The following is a 19685-nucleotide window of genomic DNA, read 5'->3' as shown; positions in this document are numbered from 1 at the left end:
TGTGTGTTCTACATCTATAGCAGACATTCAAATATTTTTGTCGAGGTATACCAATGCCACTATCAAAGGAAGATGGCGGGTCTGGTATCCCGGCCCATGAATTATTTTTTTAATTATTTCTTTGATTCCTCTTTCACTAGTTTTTTTCGAGAAAAAAAAATTTTTTTTCATCAATAATAGAAAATTATTTCATAATTTTTGATTATCCCTCTCATAAATTCTGGATTTCTATAAAGACTTGAAGTTCTGGAATTATTGCTTTCATTACTTTACAAACTTTCTCAAATTTCATTCTTTTAAATTAAAATCAACTTCATTCATTTTAAATTAAAAGCAATTTCAGTCTTTTCAAATTTTCATGGATTCTAAATTTTACTTAATAGAATCTCCTCAATTGAGAAAATTTTCTTTAATTCCAAATTCTCCTCTATTATGTATTTCCATCAACTCCAAATTTTAATGAATTCTTAATTTTCATTAATTTTTATTTACACCCGTGCCTATGCATTCGGTAATAACGTTATGTATTTTTGGACAAAAACTTGGGAAATTTCGATACAGCAAAATATATAAAATTGGAGCTCGAAGGGAAAGCCTACGATGCCTATACCTGTGTTCCCGAAATCATTAAGTCACCAACATTTAACAAATTATTTATGAAACAAAATTTTCAATTGAAAAAATTTAGTTTCTAAAACATAAAATAATTAAATTTGATTCCGAATCCGTGGCCATCAACTAAGCAAATATTAATTTTGACCCTCCTCGCCTACCCTTTCACCTCGATCCAGTGATTGGAGCTAGGGCCGTCTCAAGCGCATCATAGGACCCGGGCCCAGTAATTTTTCTGAGGTCCTACCTGGCGAATTTCCGAAAAATTCACATACTTCCTATTTATCTGAGGCTTCTCTTGAGGCTCCCCGGGCCCGTGTGCCCGGATGGGACCATACGTTAAGACGGTACTTCTCGGTGTTCCACACTGACATATGTTTTCTTAGTCATGGCTCTGCATATATCTTGTCCTAGACAAACCGGACTTTGCTAAAAAAATTATATTTTCTGAAGTAAATTGCAAAAGACGTAGGCATTTTTTTTCTTCAGCTGTTCAGCGAAGAGAAAAAATGTTTAACCTAGTACACACAAAATTTCTGCCTTAATTGTTTTAAACAAATTCTATATGTATTTATATTTATCGCCACGGGTGTCAAACTCAATCGGACCACGGGTCATTTTCTTCGGAATTATATCGCACGTGAGCCACCCCGGGCCGCAAATAGATGCTTGGTCAACCGTGGCAAGCACGCACTTTGGCGCCCCTTGTAATGTTGGAAGGAGAGGGTGAAATTTGCGCCTCTTCTGGTAAAGAGGCCGGGCACAAGACCCACCTGCCCCCCCCCCTCTCTATTTGCGACCCAAGGGTCACCACACAATTATTATTAACGTATTTTCGGTTTTAATTTTAGTGAAAATCACTGTTTGTTTCTGATCATTCAAAGATGCATGAATGGTTTTTTTTTGTGCAGTAAACTTTTAATTGCAGAAATTTCATCAGAGTAGCGTAAACTATTTTTTCTGGTAATTTATTGCCAACCAGCATGATGTGAATATTTAGACTCAAAGATCCAGAGCAATCAACATTGAACAACCTTCATTAAGGCATCAGTTGAAGTCTTATAATTACTTACAGCAGGGCCGCAACTACATGTTTGGTCACCCGGGCAAGTGTGCATTTTGGCGCCCCCTTGTAATGTTGAAGGAGAGGTTTGAGAATAAAATTTGCGCCCCTCTGATCCAGCGCCCGGGGCAAGAGACCCGCCTGCTCCCCCCTAGTTGCAGCCCCTACTTAGAGTGTCATACAATTATTAAGTTTCCTTCATAAAAATTTTTTGAATTTTTTTTAAATTTTGTTGGGTCATAATGACAGTATGGCATCCTCATTCTGCGTTAAAGGTGCTCAACTTTTAGGAGAGAGTGCGTCACTTCATTGATTTGAAAACAAGTCTAAGGCCACTTAAGTGATCCAAATGTGTCGCGGAACATTTAAGTCATGTGTAAGTGTGCCGTGGGAAGTGGCGTTGGAGCCGGGTGCCCGAACACCCACGGTAATATGTGACACGGGTCCGAGCACCCCAGAATTGGTTGAGAAATCAAAATTTCCTACATAGTGCTCATGACGAGCACCCACAGGTTCGAAGCACTTTCGACGCCACGGCCGGTGGGCCGCTTGTGTGATTTGAAAATGTGCCGCGGGCAACTTGAATGATATGGATAGTACAGATGTTGATCTTCACCAAGTTCCGAAGTGCTCTGGAGCCGTGCTACACGTCAATGATCTGTAAATATGTCGCAGATCACTTGAGTGATCTGTAAATGTGTCGCGACCACTTGAGTGATCTGTAAATGTGTCGCGACCACTTGAGTGATCTGTAAATGTGTCGCGGTCACTTGAGTAATCTGTAAATGTGTCGCGGCCACTTGAGTGATGTGGAACTGTACCGCGAGCTGTGCTCTAGAAGTGCATCACGAGTCAGGTAAGTAATGTGGAAATGCACCCAGATCTGTAAATTTGCCTCTTAGTTCCTTTTTACAAAATTCCGTTTAAGGTCGCGGGCCACGTCAGATGACACTGAAGGCCACATTTGGCCAGCTTTCCATGGGTTGGGTAAATATTTTATTCTCCGTCATCCGTGATCAAAGATGCATTAAGAGTCTTTCAAGCGGCTTTGTCTGTGATTTCGCTTATGTACGCATTGTAATTTTTACACAAAGCAAATGTTTAACGCAGAGGTAATATTTAAGCGCCATTTCGAAAAAATACAATCCCCAAAAACAAGTAAAAAAAAAATCTTTGGATCTTTCCCCCCCCCCCTTCCCAAAATTGGAGTCAACATCATAGAATGGCAGTATAAATACTGTTCCGTTCCTTATCACTTTTTAGTCATCTCTTATCTGCATCACAGTTTTAAATCCGGATAATACTGTACCTCATCAGAATATACAAAAGAAAAGGATTGGCGTCTCTGGCGTCAGCAACAACAACACTCATCGTCAGACACATATAATCCGGATATTCCTCGATAGTAAATTCCTGAACAACTTTTATGCTCACCATTTTAAAAATGACGACGCCCTTTTCCTTTATTCCTTTTATTCGCCACTAGAGCCCGAATTTACATTCGCTAAACAAAGTGGCAAAATATGCGGGGCCGCAACTAGGGGAGGGGCAGGTGCCGTGCCCCGGGCGCTGGACCAGAGGGTGCTCAAATTTTATTCTTAAACATTAAAAGGGGGTTGCCAAAATGCGCACTTGCCCCGGATGACCAAACATCTAGTTGCGGCCCTGAAAATATGCACTAAAAAGTTTAAATATGCGCTTAAAATAAAGATAATTCTGCATTTAAAAAATGCCGAAATATGACATGAAATCAAAAATATGTGCGGAAAATGAAAGCAAATAACTACTTCTGTTAGAATTTAACTTAAGTTTTCGGGTTTTTTGGTTCAATAAACCAAACAATTGTTGACAAATGAAAACAATTTGTTCAATAATTATTGAAAATGTTCGCCACTCGCCAAAAAACCCGAAAAACTTTTAAATTTAATTCTAATTTTCACGAAAGCCTTTTTTTTGTTTCGGCTACTTCTGTTAATGCTAAAATATGGGGCTAAAAATTAAAAATATACGCAAAAATGAAAAATTCTAATGCCTTTGAAAGTGCCGAAATTTTGTTTTTAAAAAATCATAATAACTGCGAAAATATTCATTTAAAAATGCTGTAATACTCAATGGTGAAATATTTTCTAGGAAAAATTAAATAAATTTGAAGAATAAAAAGATGAAAATAATTTTGAGGAAAAATGACCATATTAATAGCTCGAGTATTTGACCATCAATAGATAATGAAATATTCTATTGCGTTACCGATCATTGGAGAACGCAAGGGGATAGCGAAGATTATAGGGTTATTTTGCAGGAAAAAACGTAACCCCCCCCCCCCCCCAGAAGGACAAAAAATCTGATGACCTCCTCGAAAAAATTCTGCGTACGCCTGTTACCGATAAATATTGCAAAAGAATAAATCCATGCAATGAATTGGAAAATTTGTTCTATATCTTAATTACATGGAATTTTCCTGAAGCTAACGAAAAAAAAAGTAAAAATTATTATTATTATTTTTATCGTTTATGGAAAATAATGTTGAGAACCCACAGTAAGTCTCATTAAGAAATGACCCCCACAACAAGAAACCTGAAAGACCTCTAAGCCCAGGGCCCTGAATCAAACGGGGGTGGGGGGGGGCCCCAAACGGTCGAAAGCTTACTCTATTTCTGAAATTAATTCCTCTTTTTCACTGCTTCTGAAACAATTTCTTTGATACACTCTCGATCTGAAATAATCCTGAAATTATTATAGTAATCCATAAATTATAGATTTTTTTTTTCACTCGTTCTCAGAATTATTCCTGATTTGTACTTTCGATTGAGATGAACCATTTTAGCGATGGTTTTCTGCTACCAAATTCAAGAGGCTATAAAACATTGTAATTTTCAAGAACTAATTCTTTTACCATCAAATACAGTGCTTTTAGGTGACAGCCGGTTTTTCTATCCCAGATATTTTGATGTTATTGTCGGAAACATCCGCTGTGAATGTCTTCAGTATTTCAAAGAGCCCGTCTTGGTTCTTCCGGACAACAGACAATAAAAAAACGACCATTTGGAAAAAGTTGTTTTTTTCTCTCTTTCTCGCAACTGCATTCGAAGGTCCCGTCTTTTTTTTGTCGTCCAAATTCTATTTTTACTAATGGCTTTCTCAAGATAAAAATATTCGTTTGTGCCGTCCACAAGAAAGAATCCCTGCATTGCAGATGGTCTTGTTCAAGGATACAATCTGGTTCCCAAAGGAGCTATTCTAATTGCCCTGTGGACAGACACACGGTGTGACATTGGTGGCGGCACATGTTGATCATACATCCTGGGTGGCATGTACTTTTTTTTTAACACCTGGTAAGACTGCCGCGTGATGGTCTATCAGAAGAATAGACGGTGGCCTTTGACTATTTAAAAGTACTAAAAGAAAACGTTTCAGCCGGCGAATATGATAGTGAATACAGTACTGGATTATTTTGAAAAACTCCACGAAATACTACTTCAATAATAATAATAATAATAATGTGGAAGTCGGCAATCATCATACGCGTAAACTTGTTTCCGGTTTTCATGGGCTTCAGGCTTTCAGTCTCTGCAAGATTTTCCAATTTATCCATTAGTACTTATAGGAATTTTGGGTTCCAGCCCCTCCCATATATTTCTGAATCCTTCCAATACTGTATTTCCAATAAACGCCTATGACAACCATGCACTGTATATTGTTGGGGGGGGGGGGAAGTTCAATGATTTTTGATATTTTTATCATGGCCAGACCACAAGAGGCACAAATTTCATCCTTTAACCTCTCTCTGTACATTACGAGGAAGGGGGCGCTCAAATGCTTGCTTGCCTCGACCGACCAAGCATTTAGTTGCGGCACTGTCTGTCAGCTCCATGCTTGTAAGGGCACTAACACTTATGGTTATTTATTTCAGAGGGCCAAAAGTTGTTTCTTCAGTTGTAAACTTCCTTTGTAATTGGTAAATTTGTTTTCTAAAACTGCAGTTAACATTCAAATAAATAAGGTAATCTTTTCGCGCTATAGAACTATATTAGAGCTATTCGGCTACCGTTACAGCGCGGTCAGCTTACAGGATGTGCGGTCTAAAAAACACTTGTCGTTATTGTTACCATTATTTGTTTTAGTTTTAAAATTTCTTACCAGAGCCCAAGAATTAACCCAGTATCCAAGAGGGTGCAAGGGGTGCGTTGCTATCTGTATTTATTAATTATTCGGGGTGGCTCACAAACTCCCAGATTCCTTTGCTTATGCCTAAGCCGTCTGAAGAGCATCAATCATAGGTAATCTGGGCAAAGTGATTTTCCGTGACCCCCCCTTTTTTTTGGCTAAAAATACCTATCTACCGATTTGCCTACTTACCTTGATAACTGTGACTATATCTTAGTCATGAACTGTGCTCCCCACCCCCAGTGCGTTAAAACGTGACACTGTGCCTTACTCATCTTCATTTAATCTATATTTATTTGAAGAGAAGTCACAACGTTAAGAGGAAATGAGTTTTCAATTAGTTTTAAAAACATAATGAATAGTATTTTTGATCTGTTTTTTGTTGTTTTTTTTGGAAGAAAATAATTTTAATCATAATTGGATTTTGTACAGGGCCGTCCTAACAAGACGCGAAATAATAGCGTGGCCGAAGGCGTCTAATTTCGGAGTACCCTTAGTCCCGATTTTATACGTATTTTATGGGGCAAGGACAACCAGCATCCAAAAAACTCGTGCATCAATATTATAAAATATTAAAAAATATCCGTACGAAAAATATTTAGATTCAATTTAAAAGTTAATTTCAAATTGATGAAAATTTAGAACTAAAGAAAATTTTATATCGATGAAAAAAATAATTTCAAAACTTGAAAGAAATTCGACAGAAATAATTGCAAAGAAAAAGAAGATAAAAGAGCAAAAAGAAAAATAATTCAAGAATTGATGAAAATTCCGATTTCATGACAGGAATAATTGAAGAATTTTTTGATGAAAATTCGGAAGTGATTAAAGAAATAATTGAAGAATTGATGAAAATTCAGCATTTATACAAATACAAAGCCGCAAAATGCCCAGCTAGGTGGCTGAAAAATATACAGTCGGTCCCGTTTATAATGTTCCCACCTACATCGTTTTTCCGCTTAGTACGATTTCACGACTTATTTTCGTGGTCCCAACTCTAACAAATTATCATTAAGATTTCCCGTTTAAAGCATTTTCCCGCTTACAACATTTTTTTCATGACGATTTTTTTTTAAAAAAACGTTATAACCGGGATCCACTGTAATTCCAGAATTCGATATTTGAAGGTCAGACTCTTGTTCACTACAAGAAATGTATTTGAAGTATGTTGGTTTTTTTTTTTATTGTGCGGGCCTCCAAATCGGGGGAGTGCCTGATCTGATATGCACACCTACATCCCCAAGGGTGACTCTGATTTCGGATAAACGGTTTTTTACGCCACTGGAATAAAGAGGGATACACATGGGGGGTGGCGCCAGTAATAAAATATTTATCTAGTAGGTTTCTATAATCCAGTCTGGTAAACTACCCGAAAATAAAAGAAATAAAGTGTCTAGTTATTTGCGGAGATGTTTCGATTGTGCGCGACTCGTTTTCATTATTGTGCTGTTTGATTCTGTCCATTCTTCCAGTGCAACCACATGAAGAGTTCCAGGAAGAGTCAAAAAGCTGACAATGAAGAGGGATTACATGTCAATCAGGGTATTGACATTGTCCCTTGTGTGACTAAATAGGTGATGCTCCGACTGTTTCTTTTGCCACATTTTGTGACCGGAGCCCCCCCACTTCGTAGTTGACCTGTTCGACCTCCCGAATAGAGATTCCTCATCATAAAGCCCTTTGTTGGAAAGAAATGATTTTCTGGTTAACCGGCTGTTTTGCATTTAGCCATGTTTTTGTCCGTACAATGTTTGCCCATTTCACTGTGGTCAGGCCAAGAAGAAGCACAATGACAAAGGCCGATAAAAATGGCTCAACGATGCTCAGAAAGAAAGAAATGGCGATACTTGTTCTCATCGGGATTGAGAACAACTTATTAACGCGCCATTTTCGATGGCAAAAAAAATAAAAATGGCATCGAGTCTCAAGTTTCATAGATTTTCGTATTTCCAGATAAGTATACATAAAAATACAGTGGAAATTCGCTACAACGATACTCGATATTACGATGTATAAATCCCCTCTACAACGATATTTTTTTTCGAATCTTGTTTGGAATCGTCAATGTTCAACTCCTCTCGATACAACGATATCCTTTACCGCGGTAAATGACCTCTATAATGGAAATTTTCAGGGGATTTTGTAACTCGTTTCTATATAACGATATTTTTTTGAGATTTCGGAACTGCTCTACCAAGATATTTTTTTCATATTTCACTCAAAATCACCTTCAATATATTTTTAAATTTCCTCACCAATTTTTGTCCTAGCGAGGATGTTTAATAACATTGGTATTTTCACTTTCTTCCATAACCCACACATCTTGGAGTAGGGACCTTAGGCCAGGATCTTCGTGCTGGCCTCCAAGCCAGACTTTTTACGAGCCGTTCCAAAGAAAATTTATGTCATGAAAAAATTGTATTAATTGTTCCGCGCCCCAGGGCAGGAGCCCTGTCAGCCCCACCCGGGCTGCAACTAGGGAGGAGCAAGTGGGCTGGTGCCCCGGGCGCTGGACAAGCAGGGGCGCCGAATTCACCTTTTAATTGCTTCTACATAGCAAGGGGTGCCAAATGCACCCGCGGCTGAAAAAGTATCTAGTTACGGCCCTGAGCCCTGCCCTTGTGGAGGGGGCATGCTATATACCCTCAGAAAGTGTTAATTGAAGTTGTCATGAGACTACTTTCGGTCAAGGGCGTAGCGGGGGGGGGGACTTGGGGGTCTGGTTCCCCCCCCCCCGAAATGTGAGAAAGTGACCGAAAAAAGGCGAAATCCATTGTTCTGTCACTTTGGTTCCCCCCCCCCGAAAGAAAAGTGGTTCCCCCCCCCCCCCCCCCGAATGAAATTTCTGGCTACGCCCCTGCTTTCGGTGTAGTATATGCAAAACTGTTGTAAAAGAAACTACTTTAAAGGGTGAAAGAACTAATAGAATTTTATTCAGCAATTTCAATATTAGATTCGTTTTTGCTGAATTTAAATACTCATAAATGCATTTTATTTGGTATTAAGAACACCAATTCAGATGAGATTCCAACAACAGTAAATTTGGTGGTGCCTCTCGATATAACGATAATCTCTCAATAACGATTTTTTTCTTAGGTCTGCAGAGTATCGTTGTATTGAAGTTATTATTGTTGGTTGTTATTGAAGTTCAAATACTGTATACTAAGAGAACGTTTTGTTTTCCCGGGACTTCTATTCGCTTCTGAGCGTCTTCAGCCCGCTTTGGCTATATTTTCTTTCAATGGCGACTCTGCTCTACTCAGGGTAAAGCCGCTTGAAAGGCGGTGCTCTTAATGCAGCTCTGACCCAGGGCTTCCCCTCTCCCTCATCCAGAACCGAGACTCCTTTTACTCATTGAGTTGAACTTAGTCAAAACTAAATTTATAATTTAAAAAAAAAATTATAAATTAGGTTAATCTCTGGACCCCTGGGCCGGGTGCCGATTCAGTGATTGGAGGGAGCGATGGGACGATTATTCCTTTCAAGAGCCGGAATATATTGCAGGAATTGATGTGTCCTCTGTAAAATACAGGATGATTCAACATAATAAATCACCCCTCCCGACAAATTTTCTGCCAGCTCAACATAATCGGCTCCCGGGCAAAGGGATAACCCAGGACCCGATAAAAATAATTTATACTGAGGCGAATTTAACGGCATGTGCACGGTGCCCGATTTCTGAAATGCCCCAAAAAACTCAAGTTTACACTTTTTCTAATTTAAGGGACTAAATATTTTATCTGCGCCCGGGGCCTCAACTAATCCGTCTCTGATTTTAGGGCCCCATACTTAGCTGGAAGTCGCAAGATCATAGTACCAGATCTCATTGTTTAGGCCTTCCATGGGCATGAGATACTCCCCCCTCCCCCATCAGGTCATGGGCTCGATTTAGATCTAAGTTCGAAAGTAGCCACATTACCCCCATATTTCATTCAAGAGCTTTATTTCGTTTCACTCAATTTCTTTGTTTTTTTAGCCATCTGTCGTGGATCACCTTCACTTGATTTTTACCGGTGCCTCCTTATAAAAGAATATCCCAAGGCCCAGGTTATGAATCACTCTTCTAATGCTCCTGAACGCTACAACCAGGAGGTTTCTGGAGGCTCTAAAGCTTGGATGAGAGAACAATTTAATTATTGTTTTTGCATTATCATGTGTTGAATATTATTCTGTAAAAAGGTGTTCGTGGTTTTTGTCTTGCTTGCAGAGGGAGTCCCTAATTTTCCTCTTATTGGCAGAAAAGGTCTTACAAACGGAACACAAAAGGTTAAGAACCCCTGAGAAACTGCTTTCACTGACCAAAAGTGGTACTCAACCTTTTGATGAATGCGAGCCATTTGTAGGGGGCGGCTCTTGCTCTCTGCGTGGAGCAAAGCTGCATTAACTTACAAGCGGCTTTGGCGTGGAGTGCTGCTCAAAGCTGGTTAAAGCTGGTTATGCGCACCATGCCGCTCTTGGAGGAGCGACAACATAGCCCGACGTTCTGGAGCAGGGTTCTTAGTCTGGGACTTTTAGCCTTTCCCTATAGTTAATTTACAGCGTGAAAAGACAAGAAACGATGAAATCATTCGAGGCCCCAGGACTGGAGCTCTTTCAGCCCCCCCCCCCCAACCGACAGGGCTCCAGCCCCCACAGGAGGCCATGAGTGCCAAATTCGAGTTGAAAGGGGGGGGGAATCTTTGTCGACCCAAAAAAAGTGTGGTCAAGGGCACCAAAAATATTAGCTCATGCCTTTTTTTTTCTAGCTCACCAAAAATAGCTCCCGCGTAGGTAGAGAATTTTTCTCGAGCCGCCCCGACCATTCGACTGATTTTTTTTTTACTGTTCGCGGGCCACAATCAAATGAAGTGGCTGCATAATTTCCAGTTCAGTACCACAATAAAAATTTCAGATAGCAATGAGGACATGCTCCTCACACATTCGGCAGCAGGGCCCATAGGCCGGGATCTTTTGTGTTTGCCCCCTCCCCATGCCTGCGTTTCAACGGGAGTAGCCAAAGATAGATGACGCTGAAAAACAAAACTAATTTATTTAGGGGCGCACAAAATCGAAACTTGTTAAAAGGTATGAGACCCCCCCCCCTCCCTCCCCGCATTCCATCACCTGCAAAGAAGAAAATCTGCCTGGGACAATTGACTTTTTGCAGGAACGCGTTTAAAATAATTCAAACCCTTCGGTTTAGTGGGCAATAAACAATTCATTCTAAGAGTTAAAAATTAAAAACATCTTTTGAAGTTCTTAATGCTAAAAACATCTAAGTACTACAAAAAAAAAAAAATTCAAGCCTCTAAAATTCACAAATAAACATATAACAGTATCGGAATAAGAATTTACGGCATTAAATATTCAAAAAACACATTTTTACAACAACAAAAAATGTTTGAAAATAGGAAAAAGGGACATTTTTATGATACTGTATTTCGTTCTAACTGCAAAAAAAAAGCCTGAAACATGCTCTAATGATAAGATTATAGTGAATTTATAGTGTGAAAAAACAAAAAATATAAGAATCGTCCCGGGCACGGTTGGTTGGCGGTTCCACGGCATCTTTTTTTTCACAGTTAGTTTTCACAGAAGTGAGAAATTGAAAAGGGGGACCAAAAAAAACAAAAAACCTGCAACATCCCAGAATTCGGTTGACCCGGGACCGATGATGCTCTTAAGACGGCCCTGAGGTCCGGGACGAATCTCATTATTTTTGGTCTTTTCATGCTATAAATTAAATATAGTGGGACCCGTGAAATTGTCTGGCCTAGGGACGCATCGAAAGTCCCAGCCTAGGGGGAACCCTGCTCATACATGTGGGTTCAAAATTAGCAATGTGTCACAAATTGGAATATTCATTTTTTTAAACTAATATTCATCATCATCATCTACATTTTTATTCAAGGGTGGCCAATGGCCTAAGAGTAAAAGGTTCAGTATTCATGCTTTAAGTGCTACTTCTCTACATTAGTAGTTGGACTTGTATTTGTATTGGATGTGTAGGAGGAGGGGCTCAAAATTTGTACTTTTCCCCCAGCTGTCCCAGTATTGTTCCAGACTCTGCCACGAAGCTGGGCTGGAAGAGATCTCGGCAACGTGATAAGTCCAGTGGCAAAGTTCTGGCTTTCATTCATTCATTCAGCTGTCCCAGTATCTAGTTTTGGTCTTCTCGTACCTATGGATACGTGGGTTATATTATTTAGAAAGAACTATACGTACCCAGGAAAAGTTCGATTGTGAAAATAACTTGGTGAAATTTCTGAACCAGAAAAATTTCTCAACCCGGAGGGGGCCTAAATTCACGCTCTTCCACCACGACTCCCCGACAACCTGAAGCCCCTCAGGCCTCTAGGTAGCCAAGACCATGGCCGTCTTAACAGCCTCCCCGGGCAATCCCAACAAGTCAAAATCCCGACACGTTCAAATTAAAAAAAATTAATTTTGCTGTATAAGCCGCACTTCGCGCTTTCTGTAAGAATTTGCATTTCTCGCAGCATAACATTTTGTATGCCTGGGAGGAGGGGGGGGGGGGTTAGTGATGGAAGAAGTCATTTAAAAAAGTCTGAGTTATTCGACACATTTATAGGATGTTTTGACTCGGCCTGTTGAACGTTGTGTAACGGAGATTCCCTGTATTATGCAATTGACATTATGTCCTGTTATTCAGCCACCCTATTCGACTTGTTTATGCCGAATGGACGCTTTTCAATGCTAAGCTGCTTATACATGTTTACGTTGTTGATTTACTTTTTTGTCTGTGATTGCAAAAAGGAAATATTTGCAAAAAGCAATTAAGAATTTATTGAACTTAATCCTCGAATTGCACTGTTTGTAATTTCAGGGGTCTTCAACCTATCAAACATTGCGGGAAAAAGTAGAACTCTCCACGAAGCCCACGGGCGAACAACTCCGGCAATTCACAACGGCTTAATTTGGTGTAAAATGGATCATAACGGGAACCTGGTTAAACAGTGGCCACAATAATTAAACTTTTAATTACTCTGAAATTATTTTTTCAGTTTAAGTCAATTTTGAATTTTTTTTTTTTCGGTAATTGAATCATCATAAAAATGAGAGAATTTTCATCATGTAATAGTAATTCACCAATTTTATAATGTAAAACATATGGATTCGACATGGGGCCACAAGGCTGTTGCATATCACCCTTCTCATGTAAGGACTATGCATGTTGTCAGGGCTAGTGCCGTCTTAACGCATGGCCCCATAAGGGCACGACCCGGGAACCCAAGTGCAGAAAGGGCCTCGTGAAAATGAGATCTGGTCAAAATTTTCAATTTGTTAGCAGGTGTTTCCAATCAATTGGGGGAGGGGGCAATAAAAATCCATTTATTATCTTGGTATGCACCCCAAACCCCCTCGCGGCGACAAACGGAACTCCCGACAGAAAACGCGAAGTGCGGCTTATACTGTGAAATTAAAATTTTAAAATTTATTTGTGATCGCAATTTATTATTCTTTTTGACGCAGTAAACGCCCCTCGCCAGAAATGCAAATCCCGACAGAAAGAGCGAAATACTGCGCATACGATTAAATTAAAATTTTCAATTCAACCCTGTCGGGCTTTCGTCTGTCGGGATTGTGACTTGTCGGGATTTTGACCTGTGAGGTTTGTGACTTGTCGGGATTTTGACCTGTGAGGTTTGTGACTTGTCGGGATTACGACACAAACGACAAGTATCTGGTTGTTGCTCTATCTGGGGCAGCACAAAAAGCGTGGCTAATGCACACTTGCTTGTGGGGAGGAGTGCTGAATAAAAGTATTACGTAATGTGTTCATCTGTAAGCGAATACTTTAAGGAAACAATATTTCCATATTTTTTTCTGTTTTCTGTCTTTCCATTGCCAACTCTAAACTTTTGGGCATGCTCTGAAGGCCCGTGACTAGATGCTTGGTCAGTCCGGACAAGCACGCATTTTAATTCCCCCCCCCCCTCCGCCTGTAAGGTTGAAGGCCACTGGGCCTGCAGTGAGGTTAAAGGCATGGGTGGACCCTCACATCCTGAATTAGGGGCCCGTAACTCTAATCTTCGATGCCCCCCCCCCCCCGACGGCAGGCTTTGGAACCACGCAGAATTTCACGCCAGGAGTGGAATTTATAACATGATAAAACAAAAAAAAAAAAAAGGTAATTGTTCTGAAGTCATCCCCGTCCTTGAAATTTGTGCCTCATCTAGTCCAAGGCCCCAGATCTGCCTGCTTTCCCCAAGGTCGAGGAGGGTGTTCCTACTTCAGTATGCTGAGCCAAGCTGTCTTCCTAATATCACCATTCGTACCACTTTTCTAATTAATCATTAGAGATCACCGAATTGCAATTATATTTTACATTAGAGTTTACGCCATTTTATGTGTTAATTTGAAGCCATTTCGTTTTTTTCCCTCAAAAGAGAAGAAAAGCCGTTGGAGCCGAGATACGACCCTAACCCCCCCCCCCCCCTCCGAATCCACCATCCATTGAATAAAGGGATCGACACTGATTTTTCTTTACCCTTTTTTCTAAAAATAACCCCCTGGCCCTGATAATAACACCAAATTCCAGACTTTTAATCCTTTCCTAAGATAACATCACAATGAGCCAGACGCGTGACCATTGGTGGACGCTTGCGCCATTTCTTCAAGTTTGTCTCTTTCTTCTTCCCCACATCTTGTTAACTACCCCGCCCTATCAACTTAGGTACTGTTAATTTGTTGACCAATGACAGCCAATTACAGGGTCTTCCTGTACAGTTCGGAGGAGGTACCTGACAGGATTCCTGGAATCGGCTGTACATGGGTTTAAATATCGACGACATCCGCCATTTGTCACAAAGTGTACGCAAACCTTTAAGTGTCTTCTCTAGTTTCGTAGCGAGTCACAGTTGTAGTGGAATCTCGTCAAGCCATCGGCGCATCTCCAGAAACGGTAAGTACGTTTAGCGCTATTTTACGTACTGTGCATGTATCTCTTATGATGCTTCAATGACAGCGAAATTGATAGATCCCTAAAGTTAATGTGTATTTTCTCTGCTGTAAATGTATATTCCCATATTTTTTTACGTTTTTCGTCCAATCTTCAAAGAATCGAGGCCAGTTTCTTTAAAACTGTTTTAAGCTGTCATATATTTTGTCTTTTTTGCTCTTGGACCTCAGAAGGATTTATCTTTTATAAATTTTAAGTCTTCGCATATATAATTGCTAACAGAAAGCTTCCCCCCCCCCCCAAAGCTTAATTTAAACGCAAATAGGACTGAGAGATGTACAGTACATCAGCCAAAGCTTGGTGTTTCCTGGCATAGAAGTGACGGACTTGTCATGTTTGCGATGCTTACTTTTGAAATAGCAACGTACCATCAAATTCCCGTCGAGCTTTTTAGTCTAAATTTTAAATAGATGGTAATTGTAATTATTCGCTTACTATTTTATAACTTTAGCATTAACATTTTGCATGTATAGTTAGTAACGTATTTTACGTCTTCGACCTGAGCTTGAGGGATCACAAAAACTTATTTTCGGCCTGATATCGGCCGGTGAATCTTGGCTTGGCTAATAATTATTAGCAGTATTACACAATGCAGTTATTATAAATTAATGTGGAAACTCGCTGAGTAAGTTTTCTAGATATTTTAGTAATTTTTCGAAACTTTCGATGTATCTAGTTTTTTTTTACCTTAAATATAAGCCTTTTCTTAGTGCGTATTTTGAGTACGTTTTTGTTCTCTTTATATGCTTATCTTGACAATTTTCGGTTTCTATCAATGAAAAATTTATGAGTAACATGCGTTCTTTTTGAATTGTCACCAGTACATTAATCGTTCAAGCTTAGTTAATTGGTTCAGATATTGGTATATACCTGTAATTAATTGATACGTATGCGTTATTTCATGATTGTGTTATCTCGGGGATGTCGAAGTGTATAGTACAGTATTTATTAGTGTCGTATCCAGTCAACGTAATGATGCGTTATATTCATGAAATTTATGCATGCTTAATCTAAGGCCCGTTGGCCAAATGCTGGCGCTCAGTCATCTGGCCTGACCCGATATTTCAAGCCATTTGCGGGAATATAGTTTAACGAAAAATGATTATGGTATTCGTTTTAAAATTAAAAAGAAAGGCATTAAAAATTGTGGAGAAATTTGAAAGCTTTTCATTACATTGTGGCCCCTTGACCTCTTACTTGAATTTTGTAGACCCTTTCGAAAAGATTTTCGATTTTGGTTTATATATATATGGGGTTCAACTGAAAATATTGTTATTTACAATTAAAACATGTTATTTGTTTTAAAGCAGGTGTGTGTGTGTGTGACATGGATTGATTCCCCAATTTAAAAAATTCGATATCGAAATGAAAAATTATATTCGAAAATGATCGATAAAAATAGCGGCAAATTTTTGAATTTTTTTGATAGTCTGGTATAAAATGATTTAATATTATAATATTGAAAGTGTCCCAGCACATTGAATTTAGAAGTGTTTTTCTAAGTTAGATGAAATGTTCTGGTTTTGCCCGTAAAAAGTGGTCTTTTCCGGTTTTTTCAAAGTTTATGAAATTATTTAGATCTATTCCCAAACTGATGAAATAATTCGTCCCCCCCCCCCCGAATTTCCATCAGTGAAAAACTTAATCGAATTACGAATTGAGTACAGTGTAGAAATTAAGAAAATATAGATATATTTAATTACATAATCTGACTCCTTCTCCGACATTGGACGCCTTTCAAGCTGACTCTTACCCAATATATTAAATTTAATTTTACATATTCTGTATCTGTCTTTGTTCGGGGGATGAATTGCAACGGTCGAAGTGTGTGCTGTATTCTTCACCGGGTGATCCATCCCTGGACCAAGGGTGGATCGTGCATCGTATGATGTGTCATTCGTGGCCAAAAGTGGTTGAACTAAATTATCTTTTTTAAAGTATCGATGTATTTAATTTTTGTGATATGTGGCTTATCAATTTCTAATACCTTCGAAATGTATTTATATCGGGTTTAACTAATTTTTGAGCACCACCGGTGTTATTTTTTAGTTTTTTACCTTTTTGAAAACTTGCAAGACCCGGTCATTCCTTTTTGCGCTTGTACAGACATGTTGGTATAATTCCGATAAATTCCTATCACCAATTTGGAATCGCGTTAAATTTTAGATGCAAGCGCAAATTTTTTTCACAGTGACCCGGTGCCTGAACTTTGTCAGCCCTGATTTATGTCTACCCAAATATTTTTTTTTTCTGGGTCGAGTTGCAATCTACTGCTTGGTAATATGATGGCTTGTGTAGCTGAGGGATGAACACCTCTGGTGACAATCTGATTACATAATTTCACCGGGTGGTTCATCTCTGAAGCTCTGCAAGTTCTTTTCGACACCTGTACAGATGACGTCAAAGCAGGGGCTGAGCAAATATTTATACTACCTAGTTTTGTTTTCGAATTGGTATAATCCTCCTAAATTGATAAATGCAAAATCTCGAATTGTTCTCTTGCTGTGAAATCAACACCTATTTCAGCGTATCATGAACACCTTGAGTGGTGTAGGAATGGATGTCCCGGTGGAAAAATGGTTTTGCGATACTTCACCAGGATAACCATTTCTATACCAACCAAGACTAGCGACAACATTCTGAATGCTTCGGATAGATATGCGTGTGATTTTCGGGATGCAAATCCTCGGTGTAGTGTTAGAATCACTCTTCACCGGGTTTTACATCCCAAGTATTGCATCGCAATTTCGTCGTTCAACTGTAATTCAACGTACGTACATCTAACGGGTAGGACATGTTTCATTCTGCAGAATCTATTTTCCCCCCTCTTAGTTATGCGTTCTCTTAGTTTCACTTGCGTGGCTCAGGGATGATCAACTCTGGTGAAAATGAATCTGGTCTTTTCACCGGGTGATACATCTCTGGAGCTCCGTGAGAAATATCATCTGTCTTATCATCGGATTCCCGTAAGTATCTTATTCAATAAGAAATTCGTAGGGAAAAGAGCAAATTTGAGGAATGAGTGGTCAAAGAGATTAGTAGAATTTTCAGGATGGTAGCAAAATTTGTATATTTCACAGGCTCCGATTTCAGCGTCAAGCAGTATTTCCATAGTAGTACTGAGTGTTCATCCTCTAGTGTTGTTTAATTCGAGCATCACTGGGATGCAACGCCCAGTATAGCTTTGGACAATTTCGTCAAGTGGCCTTCGTCTGAGTGGCAAAATATCGCAGAAGTGCAGGGGTGATTATCCTCAGTTGAGATGAACTTGTATTGTTTCACTGGGATACTCACACCCAGTTCTTCTGTCGATCTTATCATCATTGGGAATTTCCTATTTACGATGGATGTGAATCACCCTGTTGAAGTGATTATCCCACCTTCACCGGGTGCATTCACATCCACTGTAAGTATGGACTATCGTCACGCTACACCATGGTGAAAATCTGCTGTCGACATACATGCAAATGGAAATCTAGTAGCGTATTACATGAAGAATACTCTACTTTATTAGTATGCAATTACACACTTTGCAGTAATTTTTAAATTTTCTCCTTTTTGTTTTCATTTTCATGTTGCATTGCGGTTGTCGCAGGTTGTCTTGCCACTCCGTTTAAGCTGGATGAATCTACTGATGACGAAGTTGGCTATAGTCACGTAGTGACACCGGGGTGTCTATCACCAGTGTTGTGCAATTGCTTACATCACTGGGATATACACACCCAGTAATGCTACGAGTTAATCATCTGCCCTATCCAAATGCAGTCCAGGTATTTATGATAACCGTATTTATGTGCAGTGTTGGTAATACTTTCAGGGTTTGTATTAAGCCAAATTGTAATATTTTTCGCTTTGATTTTAATATACATTGTAATATACCATTAATGAAGCAGATATACAGGGTGTCTTATAAATTTGTAAAAGGTTTGAAAATTCAAGAAATATCGAGGTTTCACTGTATGAGGGTATTGTCTTCAACTTTTGCCTCTCGCGGCCTTGTTCAAATCATGGTACATCTGCGGATCCCTAGAATAGTTTGTTAGATATATAAACCATTCATAGCATATAGATAGGAGTAGAAATAAATATCTCCAGCTACCCGTGACACCTGTGATAGATTGGTGATGCCTCTAGGACTATTACCCTTTCAGACCCGAGCATTCATTTTGAGTTTCAAAATATTTTTGCACTTTTACTCAGAAATATAGCACATATTTTGAAATTTTCCATTTTTTTATTTGTTTTGTGAAGAAATAATTCATGTCGTTAAATTTTTTAGCCAAAGTGATGCAGGATCTATTCATAGAGAATTTTTTTGCTAAATTTTATGTAATTAATAATCCCCACCCTCCTGAAGTTTCAACTTGCTTAATCATTTGAGTCAGCCCATAATTCCTGAGATAAAATGATAATTGTACTGTGAGAAAGCCACTAAATTTTGTGGCACCTGGGTCTCGCTGAAAGGGTTATTAGCGCAGCCCGGAAGGTCTCTCAGGCACTAAAAAGTATTTTTAACTTATGGAAGGAAGAAAGTATGACAAAACTATGTATCCAAAAAACTAGCTGCGAAATTGGTTGCACTTAATCCATCTACCCGTTTAATTATGGTTTATAATTTGAATTCAAGATTGATTTCAAGCCCAAAATAAAGGGTAGTAGGCCTTCAGGATTATCGATTCCAGGCCAGATGCGGAGCCCGTAGAGAAAATGGTCTGTGGGGCTCCTGCGAGTTGCGAATAATTCTCGCTTATTTGTTCTATTTAGAATCATTTCTATAGTTGAAATAAATATTTTGTTTCTATATTTTGCTCTTTGTTGTAAAAAAATTTAGTTTTTTTTTCTCACCACACATATATATGTGAGACTTGGGGGCGCGGGCCTTAT

This window comes from Pholcus phalangioides, unplaced genomic scaffold (genome assembly GCF_987345545.1).
Source record: "Pholcus phalangioides strain wild (caught in Gottingen) unplaced genomic scaffold, Ppha-v1.0 ptg000001l_1, whole genome shotgun sequence".
Classification (NCBI taxonomy): Eukaryota; Metazoa; Arthropoda; class Arachnida; order Araneae; family Pholcidae; genus Pholcus; species Pholcus phalangioides.
The sequence above is the reverse complement of the archived record's forward strand: the minus strand, read 5'-3'. Positions refer to the sequence as shown.